The sequence below is a fragment of the Lepisma saccharinum genome, chromosome 24, assembly GCF_977018435.1.
Source record: "Lepisma saccharinum chromosome 24, izLepSacc3.1, whole genome shotgun sequence".
Lineage (NCBI taxonomy): Eukaryota > Metazoa > Arthropoda > Insecta > Zygentoma > Lepismatidae > Lepisma > Lepisma saccharinum.
Window position 1 is genome coordinate 12183506 of NC_139252.1, and position 23673 is coordinate 12207178.

A 23673-nucleotide genomic window follows, 5' to 3' on the forward strand; every position below is an offset into this window, starting at 1 on the left:
CTCCTCTCTCCAATCTTTTCTCGAGTTTGGTACCCGGTCCGCAGTATTGGTAGCCAGGTAAATGTATCTCGAAAGGTAACTTGTTGATGATGTCGTTCACGAGTCCCTTTCCTTCGGCAACGTTCCAGAATCTCGGAGGCAGCATGTTGATAATTTTGATCAGGTAGCCGATACCTTTGTCGTCGTTCACGATGAAGTTGGAAAGTTTGCCAACATTGTAATTGGAGAGTGATGTTACCCCTACAGATTTTACTTCACAATAGAGGTTGTTGACACTCATCAAGACACACGCCCCAGAAGACGACTGGTGGATGGATAGTTGTGTATGCCAGCCACCAGTTGGGCCTGCGATCAGTTTAGATGTTTTAAATTGTGAGTATGTGTGTGTGAATTGAAACACTACAATTTCTTGCCAAGTGGTAATATATCGACGTCTTGTAATCAGTGTGTCCTATTCCGAGTTCCAGTCAGGTCGCATAATCAATATTTCAGATTCCATTTTAAACGTATCCCGAGTCGTGATTAGCCTATGTGTGCAAAAAAGTGATGTTAAAAACAAACTCTTGACCTCAATAATACAAGTTGTGTATTTTCTTTCAGCTGTGGTTCCCTCTTTTTTTTTCGCAAGAAATAACAAATTAACCTAATCATTAACTCAACAAATAAAAAATACATCTCTAAATTAATTAATAAAAACTGTTATTACACCCAAACCTCTATTTTATCGTAAATGTAAATGAAATATCATCTCACGTAGTGAAAACAAAATGAAAATTGTTCTAGTGAGTGATATATGATTGTCAAACACATACATGAATACATTATGTTACAGATTCCACCGATGTAGTTTCCGGTGAAATGATTATGATGAAATTACTTTTCGGTTCTCGTCGGTGAAACCTTTGATCGCACACCAGGCACGTTTCAATGTTATTGCGAGATTGAAGTTCATCGCTGGATAATAGGAGCATTTGGTTTCGATTCGTGTAAGAGACTGCCAATAGTCTCAACCTCTTCAACTATCTTTTCAAAAAAAATGTTTGATTACGTCTGGTCCTCGGTAAACATACGGTTCATCTATCCTATCCTGTCGCACAACAACAATATCCGAAACTCGAGGCTTCGTGCAGTGTTGTGGAAGAAAATTCGGGGGTGAAGAATATACATAACTTGATTTATTTATTTCTTCTCTTGTTTTTTTCTGAGGGCATATGCAAGTCTTATTCAAGAACTGGAATGATTGTGCTTTCGAATCGAATTTATGGAGGGGTAGAGAGAGGGTCAATATGGACAGGTTAGAAACAAGTGATGTTATGATGATAGCCGTCGCCATTTCAGAGTAGCAAATATTTAACATTAATTGTTGAATTTTATTTTAGGCTAGGCATATTGACTTCGTCAATTTTATCAAAACAACCATTATTCATCCTCATCGTTGCCATTAGCCAAAATAGCCTCGCTTCTTTTTTTTCCCAATTTTCATAGTGATCTCCGTTTGCACTTGGCTTTTGTAGATTAACAAAAATCGTCTGAAGTTTAAACACGTCATACAGGTGCAACCTGTTTTTTATGATTATTCTCATCGATTATTCAAAATGTCTAATTTTCACATATTCAAATACACACAAGTGGAGGGGGTTCATGCCACATTAGTAATTTTAAATTGTATTCTCGGAGCCATGCACACATTTCCTAACATTGTTACCTTGTAGTCGATGAGTTGTGCAGGTACAGCTGTGAAGTTGTTAATAAGACCCAACACAGACAAGTCACCCAACATTACTTTTCGACATAGATTTTTAACTAGAAAAATTGTTATGATTACAGTACACCCATATCAGTATACAATAACATGGTGCCATTTTTTCTGTTTCTGTTGCCAACAAAAGCAAATCTACAGACCACAGGTTCGAGAAATAAGACATTAACTATATTTTGCATACATGTAGGTACGCCCCGCGAGGTGTGTTATTGGAAGACTCAATACATGTGAGCAGTAGAGTAAATTTTTTTTCTTTTATTTTGATGTCCATGTATTTATCTGAACCCTCTTGTCCAACCAAAACAAAAAAAAACTCCGGTCCCATCTGGAGACTGCAAAAACTGATATGTATGTTTATTCAGAAAAACCATCCATGGACAATACCGTTGCACCCTCCATGTACATTTTTCTTGTTGGCTGAACACAAAGATGCCCGAGACTGCTTTCGAAATTACTTTCAGCCTCGCATCACGATACATCCGTTTTCTACAATTCTATTAGCCTACTATTATTATCTAAAACTATTTCATCACACACCATCAAAAAATAAAAAATAACATTTCTCTCCTTCCCTCGCTTTTAGCCATCGTCCAGTGTCCTTCTAGATAGCAGGTGAATCGTAACTAGCTAAAGTATTGAAATCAAAAACATGAATTATCCGTTATAACCCCCCCTCTTTTTTTTCTCTCCCCTTCTTTACATGCACGCTCGATAACATTGAAATAAACAAAAACACACCGCTATGCTTAACAAAAAAAAACATCCATTGTACAACTCTATAGGTCGAGGTTCATAAGTCTCGTACATCTCATGCGAGGGACTGCATATCTTGTTTACAGTTTATAGTGGCATCATATTCCTTCACTCAGGAGACTTGCAAGACAGCACATTACTAGATCTGTTTTATCGATATGAGAATGCTTGCTATCAGTAATGAAATTTTTATGGTGTTTAACCTAACAGCTGAGGGGCCGGGGCATTCCACATTTATCTTTGCTAGTGCAATAAATATCAATATTTTTAAGTTATGCAATAATTTTTGACATTATATTCATGTCCATTTCCAAAGCTAGATTTATATACACAAACAACTCGCTCTTGCAATATATTATCTATTGTGAAAAATTCTCGCATGTTCGCGAAACAGGAAATACACGTCATAGCTTCCGTGAATCGAGCGCAAGGTTACTGGAGCACGCAAAATACCGTATGCCAAAAATTAAATATTCCAAATACGAGCATCATGCACAAATAGAATAATCGGGTTGAATTTACAGTCTAAAACCAGCATGTTCTGGCAGCAAGTATCAAAAACATGTGGTTAGAAGATTTTGATAGGAGGGTGAGTGAAATAGTTGTTGCAAGTTACCTTTTAAACCCAGTACATGTGTAGGAATATATTGCATATAAGCTGTCTCACTCTCTCCGTATGTGTGTCAGGTAGTCGTGTCGATCGTTAGTTGTATGTCACAGCTTAACCATACTAGGTAATATTTTTACATGAGGTAAGTTGGCATACTCTGCGAAGATATATGTTTCAAGCTTCTAGCTGTAGAGCCTATTTGCAAAATATAAGTTTGGCTCATCGAAAGCAACTCAAACAGTGTTGCCAGCTGTAGGTTAATTTTCCCCATTATACAATTGCAAGAGGTGAGTTGTTTATACCCTATCTGGAAGATGTGTCCATGGCTTATGTCGTAGGTTAATTTAGTTTGCAATAGATCTTGTGTGTTGCCCCTTACAAGTGATATAGCTGCCTTTCTACCTTTGAGTCACCTGTAAGGCTATATGTGAGTGGGCAAGTGAGGTTAGTTTAGTTTACGATAGATCGACCTGTCATGCTATATACTACTTTCTGCTTTTTGAGTTACCTGTAAGACTATATGTGGGTGGGTGAGTGAGATTAGTTTAGTTCACAATAGATCACACTTTGAATTTGCTCACACTCTCTCTGTCTGTGTGTCAGGCAGTCGTGTCGATCGCTAGTTGTATGTTATAGCTTAACCCAAATTAGGTAATATTAACTGTACTTCAAAAAATAAAATTGTGTATATCTCATATCGAACTAGAAATAAAAAAAATCAAACCTACAGTTTCAAGAACCACTTGTGCGAGTATCAAATCCTTAAATACCACTGCGCCATAGAAAAAAAAAACCCAGTGAGAAAAAATAGAAAGCTAGAAACATTAACACCGCTATTGCCAGTTAGCGTCTTCTTCATCTTATTGCATACTTATCATCTTATAGAAGATTACACCGTCAACTTGTAACTTGTAGGTTAGCCTCACCTGTGAAATATCATATATTTAAAAAACAAAAAAATTATGAAGCAACTAGTCAGTGTTGCCAACTCCTATTGGACAAATCTTCGACGACAACCCCCTCGCACAATTCGAGCACGAAGACTTCCGCGACAGACCTCGGTGCGAATAATAAATTTCCCCACTGGTCCAAGCACACCCTTCCACGCATACGAAAGCATTTCGACAAGCACATATACAATTTGGATTTCACCTCGACAGTGCTGCAGAATAACAACAATGCAACCGATAAGGCACCTCTGATCAAATTAACACTGCACACTACGATCAAAATCCAATATAAGTTAGTTCGATGCGCAAATTAAAAAAATAATAACTCACAAAACTCTACAGAGGCATTGGGCTTTTGATAGCCATGACCGTTAGAACTGGTGTTGAGCACCCACGCACCCTGGCAAGGTTATAGGGGTCAGAAATCCTAAAAAAAAAACAATTATTATTTGTTTGTTTGCATCACAATACGAAAATAATAAAAAACACGCGCGTGCGTGTGCAGCACAACAGCAAGAGAGGTTTACAAAAATCACAATATACATTGGCGCCCAGAACTTGGAAATAATACATATTCACTCACCACTGTTGCCAGCTCTAGGCCTCTCTCTTTATCTTACAGCAATGTTGGTATCTCTATCTTTTTTTTAGTTGCAGGCAAGTTGCCAACACACTCTAGTTAATAATACTACATATTATACACACACGCGCACACATACTGTGTTGCCATCCATCCATCTCACTCTTTTACAGCAGTATATATTTGTTGCCGGCTCTATTGCCCAGCGTGTGTATGTTGCGCCAGTGTATAAATTGGCTAAACCCTTGCCAAGTAAAAAAAAAGCTGTAGGTAGGTGTTGGCAACACTGTCAGTTGTTTAACTCTTCCCTCTCTCTCTCTCTTTTTTGTAAAAAGCTATGGCAAAAGTACCAGTAGGTTGGCAAATTGCTTTATGCAATGTAAAGCAAGCAGTATTGCCAGCTCCTTGCTTTAGGTTAGGTTAGACCAAAATAAAAACCTTGGTGACTTTTCGAGTAAAATGTTGGCAATACTGCAGAACAAGCCTCAAGCAGTATTGCCAGCTTCTTGTTTTAGGCTAGGTTAGACCAGAATAAAAACCTTGGTGATTTTTTCGAGTAAGATGTTGGCAACGCTGCAAGACAAGCCTCAAGCAGTATTCACCACTACCATACAAAAAAAAAAACACGTGAAACTCTACAGAGGTGCGGTTATCTACAACCGCAGCTGTTAGAACCTTTTTGGGTTGGGCACCACGCACCCTGGCGAGGTTAGAAGCCAGGCATCCTAAAAAAAACAATAATTATTATTTGTTTGTTTGGATCACAATACAGGTGCGCGCACGCGCGCGTGTGTGGCACATCGCCCCCGCGAGAGAGGTTTGCAAAAATCACGATATACATTAGCGCCCAGAACTTGGAAATAAAACATATTCGCTCACCACTGTTGCCAGCTCTAGGTCTCTCTCTTCATCTTACATCAATGTTGGTATCTCTATTTTTTTTTTAATTATAGGTGGGTTGCCAACACACTCTAGTTAATAATACTACATATTATACACACACACACACACATACTGTGTTGCCATCCATCCCTCTCTCTTTTACGGCAGTATATATTTGTTGCCGGCTCTATTGCCCAGTGCATGTATGTTACGCCAGTATATAAATTGGCTAAGCCCTTGCCAAGTAAGAAAAAAAGCTGTAGGTAGGTGTTGGCAACACTGTCGGTTGTTTAACTCTTCCCTCTCTCTCTCTCTCCTCTCTTTTTTTTGTAAAAAGCTATGGCAAAAATACCAGTAGGTTGGCAAATTGCTTTATGCAATTAATTAAGGCAAGCCTCAAGCAGTGTTGCCAGCTCCTTGCTTTAGGTTAGGTTAGGTTAGGTTTGGTTAGGTTAGGTTAGGTTAGGTTAGGTTAGCTTAGGTTGGGTTAGGTTAGGTTAGGTTAGGTTAGGTTAGGTTAGGTTAGGTTAGGTTAGGTTGGTTAGGTTAGGTTAGGTTAGGTTAGGTTAGGTTAGGTTAGGTTAGGTAGGTTAGGTTAGGTTAGGTTAGGTTAGGTTAGGTTAGGTAGGTTAGGTTAGGTTAGGTTAGGTTAGGTTAGGTTAGGTTAGGTTAGGTAGGTTAGGTTAGGTTAGGTTAGGTACAAGCCTCAAGCAGTGTTGCGAGCTCCTTGCTTTAGGTTAGGTTAGACCAAGATAAAAACCTTGGTGATTTTTTCGAGTGAGGAGTTGGCAACACTGCAAGAAAATAAGGCTTATGCCTTACGAGAGCAAACCATTAAAGCGAGCCTCAAGTAGTGTTGCCTTCTTGTTTTAGGTTAGGTTAGACCCAAAAACAACCTTGGTGATTTTTTCAAGTAAGAAGTTGGCAACACTGCAAGAAAATGAGGCTCGCCTTACGAGAGAAATCCATTAAGGCAAGCCTCAAGCAGTGTTGCCAGCTTGCTTGAGGTTAGGTTATACCCAAAAACAACCTTGGTGATTTTTTCGAGTGAGGAGTTGGCAACACTGCAAGAAAATGAGGCTCGCCTTACGAGAGAAATCCATTAAGGCGAGCCTCAAGCAGTGTTGCCAGCTCCTTGCTTTAGGTTAGGTTAGACTCAAAAACAAAAACCTTGGTGATTTTTTGAGTGAGGAGTTGGCAACACTGCAAGAAAATGAGGCTCTCGCCTTACGAGAGAAATCCATTAAGGCGAGCCTCACCGAGCCTCATTTTCGGTTGCAGAACCGGGGACACTGCTCTACTACCAACAACTGAGCGACTATAGACTTCCACGATTTCAATGAAGTGAAGAACCAGGACACGAGTGAAGCATGGACGACGATCGGTAGTCCCTAGATAAGTCCAGAAGATTGCATTGTCGAGTCCTGTTTGCTCTTTAATTGACGCTTTCGAACCGCATTAGGTGACGTCACTTCCGACAAGACTGTACCTCAATGCTCGTTAATACACTGTACTTCCAGTCTGCTTTATAGACCTTTCGGACACAGCCTTAGATTATTTTCTCCGTGTTTTACACTAGAACGGCGAAGGATCCGATACCCCGATAACAATGGGAGTCATTTTGAGCCCTCATGAGAAATGCATTTAAAAACTCTATTTATCTTGGAATGGGAAGATAATTTTATTTTATATCATTTTCTGTGCGTTATGTATTATAATCAAAGTGTTTAGCTGGTTTATGATACATTTTGATTACACATTAAAATTTGAATAATCAACAACTGACCACTCCAACATTTCATTACAAGGAACTGCTACGTGACGCATCGTGTTTGGATTGGAGATGTCCTTCCGTCCAAAAACACTACCTAAATGACGAGCTGCATGTAAACTCTGACAAGTGGGAATATGCTCAATACATGATGATACAGGTACGCTAACGTTGATATTGCAGCAAGTTTAAATGAAACTTTAAAGGGGTCACATTGACCCCTCCCGCTGTTCTAGGGGTATAAGATGAAATTGCACAGAAATATATTATATTTTGTAGATTACAATATACCATTTAAAAAAAGGGTTATTAAAAGTGACAACATTTCGATCAAAATAACTATAAGAAAAAAGGGATTTTTATTAAAGAAATAGTGAAGGTAGTGGTCATTTTGACCCCTGTCGTAGTTCAAGTGTTAACAGAGCATATATAGCAAATTTAATTCGAATATATTGCATTTTAAAATACAGATCTGTTACCTCTCGCACAATGGAAAGCAATCGTTTTATACCTGAGAGAACTACGTGCTTAGAGCTTTGGACTTCAACTTCACCGTAATGATGATGTCACTGCGTTTTAAATAAAAAATATTCCGTTTGTGGTTCTCTTTGGATGTCAGATACCAAGTTGTGCAAGCGATAACTGCTAGAACATCTGTCTTCCACATCGCAGAAAATTCGGCCCGCGAACTCCTTTGTGCAGTCACTGAAAGGATTCTTGGAAAGATTTACGCGACTGGAAAATCTAAAGACCATCTCCCCTGGATCTGGTACACAGATAGCCACGAGACCATTCTACCCCCCCCCCCCCTCTCTTGCTCCATCACGAAAGTTATGTCTTTCCTTTGAAATTGTGGAATTCTTCTTCAGGTAACTACGATCTAATTAAAAATTATGGATACTAGAGTTTGGACTTCAATTTAAAATTACCAAATAGACCTACATAAAAACGACTTACATCAAAATTAATCGATTTATTCGATTCTGCGTTAATCCAGGCTAACCAATCGTTTTTCTAACATGCCTTCCATTTTTATTGTCGTGAGAAGAAAAGTGCATTTTTTTTGTTATGCAAATGATCGCTCTCTCTGAAATCCTATAAATAAAAAACAGGTGCTCCAATCGAGATGGTGCAGGCAGAAAGATTTGAAACTCAATTATTAATTTTCTGATGTTTATATTTTAGTAAAGAAAAAAGCTGTTCTTTCAGCTCACGAAATTGTATATTTCTATGCTGTATGTAGTTTGAGAGCAATCAAATGGTTCTATTCTTGTCATAAACGGAGAAATGGACGAAACAATCGCAAACGTTTTCTGCACGTGATTTGGTGCTTTACATACCTTTAGTTATAACAAACTACATGATTGAAGTTATTGTTGGTTGTGAGATATCGAAGGTATCAAATCGAATAATACATACCGAATATTCACTTTTTGTTATGAAACTGCCATAGACAGAAAGACTCTGAATCATGTTATGTAAGGATTAGGTAGTTGCTTTTGTCCAGCAAAATTTATATTCCTATCTTCAGTATTGTTTGAGAAATCTATAGATATCGATTGACTTCGATTGTTGATAGAACAGAAAAATCGACAGAAAAATGAGGATGTGGAGATCGCATTATGTACAGAACTCATAGATCTATTAACTCGCCAAATTTTATATTTATGGTTTAGGGTATATTTGAAAGCATTAAATTGTTGACTTTTAATTGTTTGATACTACGAAAAGACGGACGAGTCAATTTTAAGCAATTTGTAAGCGTTAAACTAGCATTTAACACTGCAGTAGTGGTGGCGTAGAAAAAACTTTGGTCGCGAGGATGAGTTTTGTGATCCATAGATTGTTATTGCTTTTTACCTATTATTTTCAAAATATATATGGTTTTATAACAAGAATGTCCTTTTCGAAATTTTCTGGGTCACTTAGAAACTCGTAAGTTATTTCAGTTAACACATTACAGTAGAGAGGAAAATCTAAACCTAGTGCTATATTTTTGGATGTGATGAAACCAATCAAAAATACATATATTACAATCTTACTTTTGTTATTTTCTTTCACAAAAAATTCACAAATGCTGGTCTCGATACACCCTCTTCATATATTTATAAGAAATGTTTATAAACACGTTCTTAAATATATAGCAATACTACATATCCGAAAACAATTCCGTCAACGGTCGCGCGTATCACTATTCAGTTCCACTGAAATATGAGCTCCAATAACAAGTCAACAATGGATAAATTTGAAACAAAGGCTGCACGAACATAGTCCCTGGATTGTTCCAGGAAGGCAGACTGGGAGCCAAGGTCAAAAGTGTTGCCAAACTGCAGTAGCACTTGAAAATATACGAGTGGATCACTATTTTCATCCGCGCGACCTGTGTAGTGTCAATAGGATTTCACTTGTGGAGACCTTCACATGTGGTACTTATAGAGATATTAGGAGGTCATTTTTGATCTGATTGTTGATTGTCACGGTTTTGGTCAAGTTGATTTCTCGATGACCATAATTTTGTACCTCCGCAAACTTTTGTTTTGATTTATTTTGTCTTTCAGTTTCTGAAATATTAATAATGGACACAAATACAAACAGACATGACCGGCATGCAAGATTATTTTTCAGTTTTTCTGATTAGTATACTAAAACTAAATGCCAGGCCTTGATTCTCAAAGGGTTTCTGGTCCGATGAGATCGTTTAGGTTTCTGTTTTTGGGGGGGAACAGGCCTTCAATCTTCTACACAACACAACAGTTAATTATTTCTCCAGTTCTTACTTTGCAACACTGATAGCTTCTGAGAAGCGTGTACTTTTTCTGGTGAAAGAAGCTTCAGATTCAGGCCACGTACTCTTTGAAGATGGGACGGAAGGGAAGATTGGCAAATCCCAAATTAAAATGATGAGTGATTCAAAGAAAAGGAATGCTTGACTGTTGTAAAGGCAGCGATGCAAATATCTTTCAGATTGGTGATGATTTACTACAAGATTCTTTATATTCAATGCATGTGCCTCGACGAGTATTCACAATAGTTGCATATTTGAGAGCATCGGCTTACAAGGAGGGAATTTAAAGAAAACCTAAAGCAGGTTAGTAACGAAATAGATATATACTGAATGTATGATAATTAATGTATGTACTTATCTCCCTAAGTTTAAACTCCTACAGAACAACTTCCTAACCTACTGTTCTTGTTGTAAAATTGGTATATTTCAAATACTCTATGTACTCCTTCAGTTTGTGGACAATCTTTCTAATTACCAGCTGTTCAAAATAGTTAATCATTTTAGTAATAACTATTGTTAATACAGCGAATTATTTCAATGATCGTTAATCTTGTCAATAAAACAAAATACTTGAGAAAATCCGAAGTATGTTCTTACAATATTAATTTTTCTTTGTCGGAAGATTTTCAACACTTTTCCTTTTGTTTTGTTATCTGGCACGCCGATGCCATGAATACACGATGAACCAATTTTTGGACTGAAAGAAGAGAGTGCGACGATTATGTTCAATTCTTGCACATTTGAAATCTTGAAATAACAATTTTCTTAATTTATTACCTACATGTGGAATTATAACACCATTAAGCCTTGTTTCCATGATTATGAAAAACTAAATATGCTGACCAAGGCAGTAATTTATTTTATTAAAAACATAAACTAAACGTAACGTTTCAACCTTCTAGCAAGGTCTTCTTCAGACTCTGTATCAAGTACAAAAGTAACAAGATACAAAAACAGGGTATTATATATACACAAACATAACTCCCTCCAGACTATTTAGAAAGTTGTTTGGAACTTTCTAGAAGGTGACTTTCACTTGCCAACTTTACTTTCACCTAAAAGGCTAAACACAATTACTTCCATATAGAATGTGGTTGGACTTTTAATCTTACGCTCTTTTCCCTTCATTTTTCTTCCTTCTCCTCTCCTCTTTCTCTCTTGTCCTTTCCACTCTTTCTAACATCTTCTTCCATTCTTTGTTTAACTTCAGTTCCCCGTTCCAGTTCATTGTGTCTTCTTCACCTTTCTTCTCTATTTCCTTGGCTTCCTTCCATTTTCTCACTATCATTCTCTTCTCCCTTCCTATCTGCTTTGCCTCATCCCACTCTATGTTATGTCCTGTTTCTCTCGTGTTTAAATATTGCATTTCTCTCTCTCTTAAGTCGTACATCATCTCTATGTTGTTTCAACCTGTCTTTCAGCCTTTTTTTCGTTTCTCCTATGTACACACTCTGACATTCTTTACATTTCACTTCGTAGATAATCCCTTCCTCTTCCTCTTCTCTGTTTTCCTATTTCTTGTTTGCATTCCTCGCTATTCCTAAGATGCTTCTCCCTCCCTTCCTGTAAGTTTTAATTCCCGCTTTTGTAAGCACTTTGCATAACTTTTCTGTGGTCTTCCCCATACTCCTTATTCCAAACCTTCTCTCTTTTTCTTTCTCTTCCTCTTTTTCTTTCTCTTTCAATTCTTCCCTGCCCGTTTTCTTCCTTCTTCTGTTTATGTCCAGTCTATCCTGCTTCTCATAGCCATTCTTTTCCAGCTGTTTCCATAGGCTTTTATTTTGCCTTCTTTTTCACATTCTTTCATGCATATTTTCTTGATTCTGCCCTTCATATTCTTTATAAAATTTATTTTTGTCACCTCACTTACATCACTTCTTTTGTGGCAGAATACCCCTGCTGCACACTTCTTCTGATGCCAAGCGGTTTCAATTTCTTATCTTGAGGCAGCTTGACATTTTTGCCAAAGAAATACAAGATGAAGAAAGAGGGATATTATTGGAACTTGAAATAGAAGAAGAAGACAAGTTAAGCTATCTAGATATATTGATGAAAAGGAAGAGAGAACAAGAAATTGAAACCGCTTGTCATCAGAAGAAGTGTGCAGCAGGGGTATTCTGCCACAAAAGAAGTGATGTACGTGAGGTGACAAAAATAAATTTTATAAAGAATATGGAGGACAGAATCAAGAAAATATGCATGAAAGAATGTGAAAACGAAGTGAAATGTAAAGAATGTCAGAGTATGTACATGGGAGAAACGAAAAAAAGGCTGAAAGACAGGTTGAAACAACATAGGGATGATGTACGACTTAAGAGAGAGAGAGAAATGCAATATTTAAGCACGAGAGAAACAGGACATAACATAGAGTGGGATGAGGCAAAGCAGATAGGAAGGGAGAAGAGAATGATAGTGAGAAAATGGAAGGAAGTCAAGGAAATAGAGAAGAAAGGTGAAGAAGACACAATGAACTGGAACGGGGGACTGAAGTTAAACAAAGAATGGAAGAGGATGTTAGAAAGAGTGGAAAGGACAAGAGAGAAAGAGGAGAGGAGAAGGAAGAAAAATGAAGGGAAAAGAGCGTAAGATTAAAAGTCCAACCACATTCTATATGGAAGTAATTGTGTTTAGCCTTTTAGGTGAAAGTAAAGTTGGCAAGTGAAAGTCACCTTCTAGAAAGTTCCAAACAACTTTCTAAATAGTCTGGAGGGAGTTATGTTTGTGTATATATATTACCCTGTTTTTGTATCTTGTTACTTTTGTACTTGATACAGAGTCTGAAGAAGACCTTGCTAGAAGGTTGAAACGTTACGTTTAGTTTATGTTTTTAATAAAATAAATTACTGCCTTGGTCAGCATATTTAGTTTTCACTACATGTGGAGCATGATTTTCATGTAAACAGCTACGTTGTAATCAAAAACATTTCTTATATTTCAAACCCACCCATACAATTATATTGATGGTTTTAGTTATTTGGTTTATTATACTTCGCTTTTCTCTCACTTCGTGCTAATCGGGATGAGTGATGATATGGTGAAATTGATGAAGGGACAGTCACAAAGAACACTCATTCCCAGATCGGGATTCGAACCCGGGGTAAGTGGAGTTGTAGCGTGGTGTGGTAACCACTCCTCCACGGAAGTCGGCATAACTCCGATTTCGTGGTCATGTTCTAGATCTTGATCAGTAGCGAGATTTAAATGGGTCTGCATTAACAGTGGTTAAGAATGCTTTTATTTCAGGAAAGCGAAATTAATTTTGTTTTCTTGTCACAATTAACAATATCATTACCGAAGGTTCTCACCGTTTGAGTCCTGCATCTAAGTGTTATTCTGCGAGTGTTACTTTTTAAACAGGGTTTGAAATGGAAAATTTCACTAAACGAAAATTTTTATTTACAAGGTTAAGAACCAGTGAAACAACGCGCTGTATTAATATCAAGAATAGTTAATATTAACATATTTAAATAAACATCACGTAATAAAAGATACATCGGACAATAGTATTGTGGAATTTTCATCTCCTTTTCAAATTTACTCAGACGGAAATCGCAAATGGTCCGCCACAATGCACAAAAAGATGAATACAACATCCATGTTGCCTAGGCAACATAGACGCGATCATACTCTGCTAAGTGCACATCTCCGTTCCTAGGGAAAACGTAGATGTATTCTATAATATGTACAATTAAAGAGTGTTAAAAATTTAGTTCACACTGGAAAGGAAAATGTAATGAAATATCTAAAATCATAAACCAGTGATTCCTAAACTTTGCTCCGCGGTGCCCTGGTGCGTCTTGGCTGCGCCGCCGAGGAATGTTCCAATATTTTCACTGCAATGACACTTACGTATTAGTCTACACGTGGTTTTAGTACTTTCTAAACATGAAATGTTACTGAATTTTAAAAATGTTCATTTTTAAACTTAAGGAAAGCAACCTTACCACAATAAAGGTATTTTCTGCTGTTACGGCGTCCGATCCTAATGCTTGTAAGGAAAGTGGGGAGCGGGAAGCGATCAATCCAGCACCATAAGAAACGAAGCAGCCAGTAGAACGAGGTACACGTAGTATTTCATATCGCCACGTCGTAACTCTCGGCGCCACCGTTGTTGTCCGTTTGGTCTGCTACGTATTCTCTGCTCCCAATTTCCCTTGCCAGAACTAGGACCGGGCGCCGTAAAGTGGAAAAGACCTGTAACTTAGCGTTGCAAGTGTTACATAAGCCTACATTCTGACTAAAGAACCGCGGAAAAATCTTGAAACACTAAGGGCGCCTCGAGGCGAAAAAGTTACACATATTCAGGAACCGGAACGCACTTCCAGTGCGCTTCGGTCCATTTTGAGCCCTGATAATACTTGTAACACAAATAAAGGCTTAGTTGAGTGATTACTACAACTGAGACCGAAAAAAGTTTGATAGAATTAGGTTGTTTTATGTCACTTTTCTGTCAATTGTGGCTAACTTTGAAGATGGGGATTGACGTGGATGAAGGGACAATAGAAACCACGCATGGGCTACACAACATCAGGCTCGTAGTGAGTGGTAGGCTAGGGCTTTGACGCCTAGGGTGATATGCACAGACTGCACCATTCAAAGCTATTTATTTAAAAGACAACAAATTTAGAAGATGCAATGGAGTAATTTACACTTGGCAGATGCATCTTCTGGTAACACACTGATGAAATTTTCTGTTTCCCAAAGTAGACGTAATAGTTCTCTTTTAAAGATTTTCTTCAGCCACTAATATATATATATATATATATATATATATATATATATATATATATATATATATATATATATATATATATAACTCTCTAGCCTTCTAAAACCCGAAGGTTCATAGCTGCAGCAACACAGGCCTTCCATCTGTCCCTATCTTGAGCAAGATCTATATACTATTTTCCATCTCTACCGATTTCCTTTAGGTCCATCTCAACGTTGTCCCTCCATCTTCGTCTTGGCCTTCCTATAGGTCTCTTACCATCAGGTTTCCCAACAACAATCCTGTGAACTCCTCTTTCCTCTCCCATTCGTGCCACGTGGCTTGCCCACCTAAGTCTTCTTGATTTAATTATTCTAAAAATATCTGGACATGAATACAAATTATGTAGTTCTAAATTATGTAACCTTCTCCACTCACCTGTCTCCTCATCCCTTTTAGGTCCAAAGATTTTCCTAAGGATCTTATTTTCAAATACTCTCAATTTGTGTTCCTCTTTCAATGTAAGGGACCAAGTTTCACACCCATATAATACCATAGACAATATTACTGTTTTGTATATTTTAACTTTTAGTTTCTTAGATATTAAACGAGAAGACAAAAGTTTATGAAGAGAGAAGTAACATGCATTTCCTGAATTAAGCCTACTTTTTATTTCCTCTTTAATATATTTTTCATTTGTTAATATTACTCCTAAGTATTTGAATTTGGAAACTGGTTCCAACGAGTTGTTATCAATAATTAGATTTTTATTATTACCTAACACTTGGTTTCGGCCTGTAAGCATATATTTAGTTTTCTCTTTGTTAACTTCCAAACCTATCTCTTTAGCAGTTTTGAAAAATATTTTAGCATAATTCTTAATTGTATTTATATCATCCCCTAGTAAGTCTACATCATCTGCATATATATGCTAACAACCTAGTAATACCATTTAATTTTATTCCTTCGTTAGTTTCTTTTATCTTCCTAACATCATATTATAAGGCACATTTAGAAAGAGCAATGGACATAATGCATCTCCTTGTTTTAACCCATCATGAATTGTAAATTTGTCAGACACATTAATACCCACATGAATTTTACTTTCTGTTTCACTGGTGCATACTTTTATCATACTAACAAGCTTCTTAGGTATTCCAAAGTCTACTAATACATTATATAATTTATCTCTTTTGACCGAATCATATGCTTTTTTGAAATCAATGAATAGCTGATGGACATTTTGATTATATTCCCACTTTTTTTCAAGTGACTGTCTGATGTGAAAAATTTGATCTGTAGTTGATCTGTTACACTTAAATCAACATTGATAATCACCTATAATTTCATTAGCATATGGTGTTAGTCTTGTTAAAAGAATGTTAGACAATATTTTGTATGTTGTTGAGAGTAGAGAAATTCCACTGTAATTATTGCAGTTCATTTTATCACCTCTTTTAAACACAGGAACAATTATGGATTCTTTGCACTGTTGAGGGATTTCTTCTTTATTCCATATTAAACAAATTAATTTATGAATTTGACATATTAATGAATTTCCACCATATTTAATTAACTCAGCTGTTATTAAATCAATGCCAGGTGCTTTGTTATTCTTTAGCTTTTTAATAGCATTTTTAACTTCAGTCAAGTTAGGTTCTGGAACTAAAGGTTCTGCTGTGTGTACTTCATTTACTTCTGATTTATCTCCTACATGGACATTTAAAAGGTCATTAAAGTAGTTCTTCCATCTATTTAGAATATCCCTTGGGTCAGCTAGAAAATTACCGTCTTTATCTTTTATCAAGTTTACTTTAGGTTGCCACCCCTTTCTAAACTCATTTACACCTTTATATAAATCTATGATATTTTTATTTTTGCTGTTTGTTTCAATTTCATTAATTTTGCTTTTCAAGAAATCTCTTTTTTTACTTCTAAACGTGCGGTTAACTTCTCGCTTTATTCTATTATAATTGTTTAGATTTGTATCATCAGAGTTATTTAACCACCTAAGTCTAGCCTGATTCCTTATTTCTATTAGATTATGACATTCATTATCAAACCATGGCTTACTTTTTCTTGGTTTATGGTATCCTATACTTTCTTTAGCTGCTGATTCTATTGCATTACGTATGTGCTCCCAATTCTTATTTACGTCTGTTTCATTTTATATTTTCATCATCATTTAAATCCTGCAAAACATCAAATCTATTTGACAGTTTAATTTGTTAATCTTTCATAATTCCTTCATCAGCAAATTTTCCTGTATTAAATTTTAGAACTTTTAGATTTTGTTGCTTATGATTTATCACTGAGAGTCTTTCTCTTAATTTAGCAATTACTAAATAATGGTCACTGGCACAGTCAGCACCTCTATGTGTACGAACGTCAATTATACTAGTATGCCTTCTCTTATCAATGAGAATATGATCTATCTGATTGTGAGTTTTACATCTGGAGAAGACCAGGTATATTTATGGATATCTTTATGTTTAAAAGTGGTACTTTTCACAATTATATTCTTTGAGGTTGCAAAAGTAATCAATCTTATACCATTATCATTACTTAATTCATGAAGACTTTCTTTACCAATCGTGGGTTTAAATGTCTCTTCTTTGCCAATCTGTGCATTACAGTCACCTAACAGAATTTTCATATCATACTGAGAAAATTTATCAAAGACCTGTTCTAACTCTGTATAAAAATCATCTTTAGTATTATCATCTTTATCTTCCGTTGGTCCATGTATGTTTATTAAAATAATTTTACACCACCTACCCTGTAAAACTGCATACGATATCCTATCATTAATAAATTCTACTGTTTTAAGAGCCGAGATAATTATATTATTTATGAAAAAGCCTGTTCCAAAATTATGATTTTCAGTACCACCATAGAAAAAAGTATAAATTTTAGTTTTACAATTCCCTTCTCCTGGCCACCTAACTTCCTGGACATCTACTACATCTAATTTATACTTAGCTATCTCATTAACTGTACACTGAAATGCCCCAGGCCAGTAAAGGCTCAGAACATTCCAGGTGCCTAATTTAATATACTTATTCCTAACGTAGATGTTATCCTTAGTCCAGGGACCTCCCAAAGTAGTCCCCACCCGGAGATCCGAACGGGGGACTATTTTACCTCCGGAATATTTTACCTTGGGAACAGCCTCATATTGCTGTTTCTTGACATGTCAGCTCAACGCTTAACCCCCAATATGAATGGAGGACCGCACCTGTCGTTGGTCAGCGGATCCCTCGGATCTAGCTGGGAGGATCACATTGTAGTCCACCAACCATATCCCACTTCTGCCGATTGTGGGACGCTCATAGAGACATGACAGGACAGCTCTGTAAATCCCAACAGAGAAAAATGTTGACCATTTCACTCTGTTGGTTGATTAACTGCAGTGAACAAGTCACAGGGCGATGAGGTCGTTACATCCCTACGCCATATATATATATATATATATATATATATATGTGTGTGTGTGTGTGTGTGTGTGTGTATAAATATATATATATATATCACTGAAATATTCAAAACTTTCTAAAATCATAAATGCAAATTACGAATCCTTACATATAACCTGTAGTATTTTAATGTGCTTTTCTTTGTTTGCTCTGTTTATTTTTCATATGACATTACATCATCTGTGATGCCTCAACGAACTGTTTCCACTCTTGGGCATCCATATTTGTTGGGAATGTATTTCCTTATGTCCTTCCTATTTCTTCCTCATATGTTTTCCTTGATCTGCCCCTGGGCCTTCTTTCTTCTGGTCTGCCTTCTCCAAGAACTGCTTGGATTTCTTTTTCTCCTCCATTCTGGTTACTTGTCCAAACCATTACATTTGTCATTTCATAAGTTCGTTTACAATTGATGGTTGTCCCAGATCTTCCCATATTTTCTTATCTCTTACTCTGTCTCTTCTTGTATTTCCTAATATCTTTCGGTAGCATTTAATTTCTTCCGTAGTTATCTTACTAAGTCCCTTTCCTCTCACTGGCCAGCTCCCACTTGCATACAGCAGTATTGGTTATATCACTGACATATACATTTGTAGTTTCGCCCTCGTTGCTATTTCTCTTTTTCCAAATATTGTCTGGTTCCATTTGTAATATGCATTATTTGCTTTTCGGGCACTTTTGAAACCTCTAGTTCCCATTTTGAGGAAGTATTGTTCCAAGGTATTGAAGGCTTAGGACCTGCTCGAGTTGTTTTCCAATAAAGTTTATGTGTAGGTTTCCTATTTCATATCTCCTTCTGCTCATTTTCATTACTTTGCTCTTATTTTCATACACCACCATCACTTTATCCGATGATCATGTCCTGGACTGTTATTAATATTTTCTAACAAGTGGATATAGACTAAAAATAGGCAAAATATGGATTAACATATGCATAAGCTCGCCTAAAGGATGCAAAGAAGACTTCTTCATGGTGATATGCTCATTTGTGTGATTTCGAAAAAAATATTTTATTATTTTCATTTCCCATGCTCGCTCCCAATAAATATGTTTACACTGGTACTGGATGGAAAAATATTGACAATAAAACGTGTCTTAAATCATTACAAACATAAATATTCGTAAAGATATTACAAAATTTCAGTTGTAATTCGTCAAATTAGAAGTATGCATTTACATTTAAATCCTAAGCCTATCCTAATCATAATATCTTGGAGGCCGATGACGTGTCAGCAACGCATGTGAAATATCCAGGTACAGAGGTCGTGGTCCGAATTCAGAGCGTGCGGTCCATATGGCAGATGTATCCTTCTCGTCAGGTCGATATCCAATGCTACTCGACCCCTTGCGTAGTGTGTTGGTTCGACTGGAGCATGTATTTCGAAGTGCAAATTATTAATCACTTGCAGATGTCTTTCTACCGTTGGGTTCTGATGCATTGAGAACCATCTTTGGTGTTTGCGTTGAGGTCCCCGGCCTGCGCTTGCAGATCCGTCTAGCTAATCTAAGATACGTAGAAGGAGAACAACTCATGCATGCAAAAAAACAAAAATGAAAAATATAAACATTGTTCATTTGTAACCAAACTTTAAACACGAGCGATTGGACGTCTGAATTGTGGGTACTACTCTTATATAATAAATATTCTCTCTTAGTTTCTACATGCTATTACAGTTCCTCATGAAACAAGTATTCCTCTTTCTTTCTGCAGTACTCCTTCTCGCGAGAATCTTGGGTTCTAATTCTTGTGCTCTCATCATTCATCTTCATAGTCAGCATTAACTAAAGGTGCATAAAAGCAACAACAAAGAATTAAAATATCACAGTTTCAGTCTCGAAAATATATGAATGACTGAGTATAAATGAACATATGAAACTACGTACTGTTAATGTGTTGCACGACTATTCCTTATCACCACGTTCCTTATATAGTTCCATCTGGAGGAGGGGGTAAGGTCGTATTTAGGGGCCGTGAGTATAAATTGAGAGCGAAAACGACTTCGAAATTGATTGATTGGTCTAATTGTTGTTTTAAGTACACTTTATGCACCCACTATGTGCCTCCGCCGGGAGTCGAATGCCTACGAAATTGTCCCTGTGAAAGAATTAGGGGCATGTATAAATGTGTGTGTGTGTGTGGACTGGACATTGCCTTCTTAATCATACTTTCATTAAATTCAACTTACAAGTGACACAATTGATTCAGTTGTAGCTTTCATACCGAGGTTATAAGAGTCAGGACACGTGTAGCTTGTTGTACCTTTCGGTACGAAGAATTGCATTTATATCTGAACATTTGCTTCAAGAGGTACGTGTTCCTTGTCACTTCGGTCTGAAAGGTCCCTTAAAGACAAATGAAAATGGCACCCAGCTCGATGGCGTACCCGATAAGTGGTCAACTTTCGATTTCGCCACCAAAGTCCACGGATTCAAATCCCTGCGTGGACAAGGGTAAACACTCTAAGTGTCTCTTTAACAATTTTATCAATTTATCACTGACCTTCATCGTCGCAATTAGGCAAACGTGGAGAAGAGCGACGTTATTTTACAAAAAATATATACACAACCGAAGAGGCGAGACACTTTTTCTGTAACTTGGTATTAGGGGGTACGAGAAATTAGACAATGGATAATGTTTGAGAATATTGAAATCTGGAAGAATCAGCTGCTTAGTTACTGTAAAAATGTACAGGTTTTAAGAAAACGCCCCAAAAAGTAGTCTGTATAAATAACGTATATCTACGAAACGTTAAATACTGTAAAAGTTTAAGTGGCTATCTATAGATCTAATTCATACGGAATTAATACATAAAATTTACATTAATTCTATTTCTAGTTTCTCATTAATACATGCATACATGTACAATAACACAATTAAATACAGTACAATAATGAAAAATGTTAAATGTTCTAAATTAATTCAATTGCGTTAAATGATTTTCTTGTTCTTGTTCATATGTGTATTTCACGTGTTCAAACAGAAATCCAACGTACTTAAATTTTCAACAAGAGATGGCACATGTGACGCAATTTTTAAATTGTAATTGTTTAAGAATCTTTGAGAATAATTTAGATTTTCTTTTAAAAAATATATTGTACGTAATATTTTATCTGATACCTAAATAACAAATTTATAATTCTTGGCAATTTACTTTACATATATTGAGTAATTTGTAAGATGGCGCACTTCATTGACTTCTAATTGTAATAAAATAAATGTAAAACTATTTATTAAAACACCATAATTCCAAATTTTAATTTGAGATATTTTTGTAGAGAGCGCAATATGGACCCACCAGACTGTGCTCTTAGAAGTTATGAATGGTAACTTACACTTTAGTAATGTTTCTCTCCAAAGAAATGTGTCTACTTCACTCGACTTCAAATGTGGCGTTGTCCAAATTTCAAAATGAACATTTAATAGATAACTGTGCTAACTGGAAAATACGTATCATCTGTCACAACACGATTATTTCTGCTACATCGTATCAAATTATCTGTGTTCGACGTCAGAGCTCCCAACTGAATATCCACTCTATGCACCCCAAGACTATCCGAAGTCTCTTCATTTCTCCTTCTTCTTTTACGTCTTCTAAAATTATTTTACAAAGCATGTAATCTTCGTATTAAAGTTTCCACTCGTCGTTTTCTACTTTTCTTTTAAGAAGGTAAAAGTTTGCGCTCTCTACTGCCCTGAGAGTTACATCGCTTCAGTCAGAGATATGGCAACACTGCATGGGACACGCTTATGTCTTACAGCACACTTCCCATACCACCAACGGAAGAGATGTAAATCTGCGGCGAAAACCAGGAGGGTTGAAGGCTGGATTTGAAAGCAAGGCGTATCAAATCTTGCATCACTAACCCCTTGGCCTTTCTACCTAACATGAACTATGATTTTAATAGAACCCTCCCTTCCTCTTGGTTTTGTTATACAGGTATTTCATTCTCATAATTATGAGGCACGATCTCGACCTTATAATTATAAAGGTTTGCTTAATACGCTTAATAACGCCTCTTCATCAGTAGCAACGGTCAGAAAAAGCAGCTACAAGAACGCTTGGGAGTGTAGCCTTAACCCTGCCTGGGTGTAGTTAAGTATGCTTTCTTTAGTAGTCAGCCCTAATTTTGTCATCTCTTCCATCATTTGACGTTCCTTTTGAAATCTGGGACAAAACGGGAGGAGTTATGACAGGCACCAACCCTTTCTTGGCCACCACCGCCTCGTCATGAACAAAAGTTAAAATTAATAAATAGCTAAATGTAGTTGCTTTTTGAGAAATTGAAGAGTTTGGAAATGCTAGAGTATTTTTTATTTTAATGATATTTTTTAATACATATAATTTTGTACTAAACGTGGGGGTGAAGTTTAACAGTACCATCTAAAACGTTTTGGTCTAGAGGTGAAAGCACAAATGTGCCAGTGGCCCCTTTCGGCGGTGACTGACTGAATTTCTTGCATACAGAACATAATAGAAAAAATGGTTTGCTATCTGAGTTCAATGTAATGCATTTATCTGTAGTAATGCTGTTTGCTTGCAGACGCACTGAAGGGAGTATTATGAGAGAGCGTGACAAACCTCCTTTTCAAACTATTTTACTGAAGAAAACAATTGAATATACGTAACTTACATACAGCTTCCTGCTCCATGTGCAGTTCATCATACTGCATATGAGTCATTCCATGCCAAATCAACACAGATATGTGCAATTTTTAACCTGACCATCTCCGATTTTCATGAAATTTGGGGAGTTGTAACAATGTATAGAACTTAGTAACTATGAAAATTTTTAGTCTCGTGCGTCTCGTAATTGTCAAATTATTCAAGGTCAAAGTTAGAAGAAATTGCCCTTTTTGAGCCCGCTTAGCTATACTAAATGTGCTGTAACTCCGCCGCTATCTTGCCTAGGAAGCTGAAATAAAGCTTCAGGGAAATGAACAAGCTTTCTAGTGATATATAACCTTTCGATAAAAATATAATTTTGTCATGTGACCTTGCCTTTTGACCTTGAATATCTCAAAACATGTCATCACCAAAAATCGTGAAAAAAATATATTTGGTCCCTCATTCCATACTATAAAACATATCAAAAAATCATTTTGGGACTGCAATGGGATCAGAAGATACAAAATAATATGTGTAACTATGTGACTGATAAAAGCCTAATTACATGAACTATGACGAGTCAAAAGTCCTTTAACACCCCCTACAAAATGTAAAGGAGTTATCCTGGTCATGAAAGAAATAGGTTAGGCACAGGGAGATCTCTAGCTGCGTGTGTCAAGCGCAGGTCCAACATATTTTTGACCGCCATATTGAATTCAACGCAAAAATTTCAAAGGAAAGCGGGTGATGTGATATATCAAATGAGGCTAGAATTTCACGAGAAATGAAGCA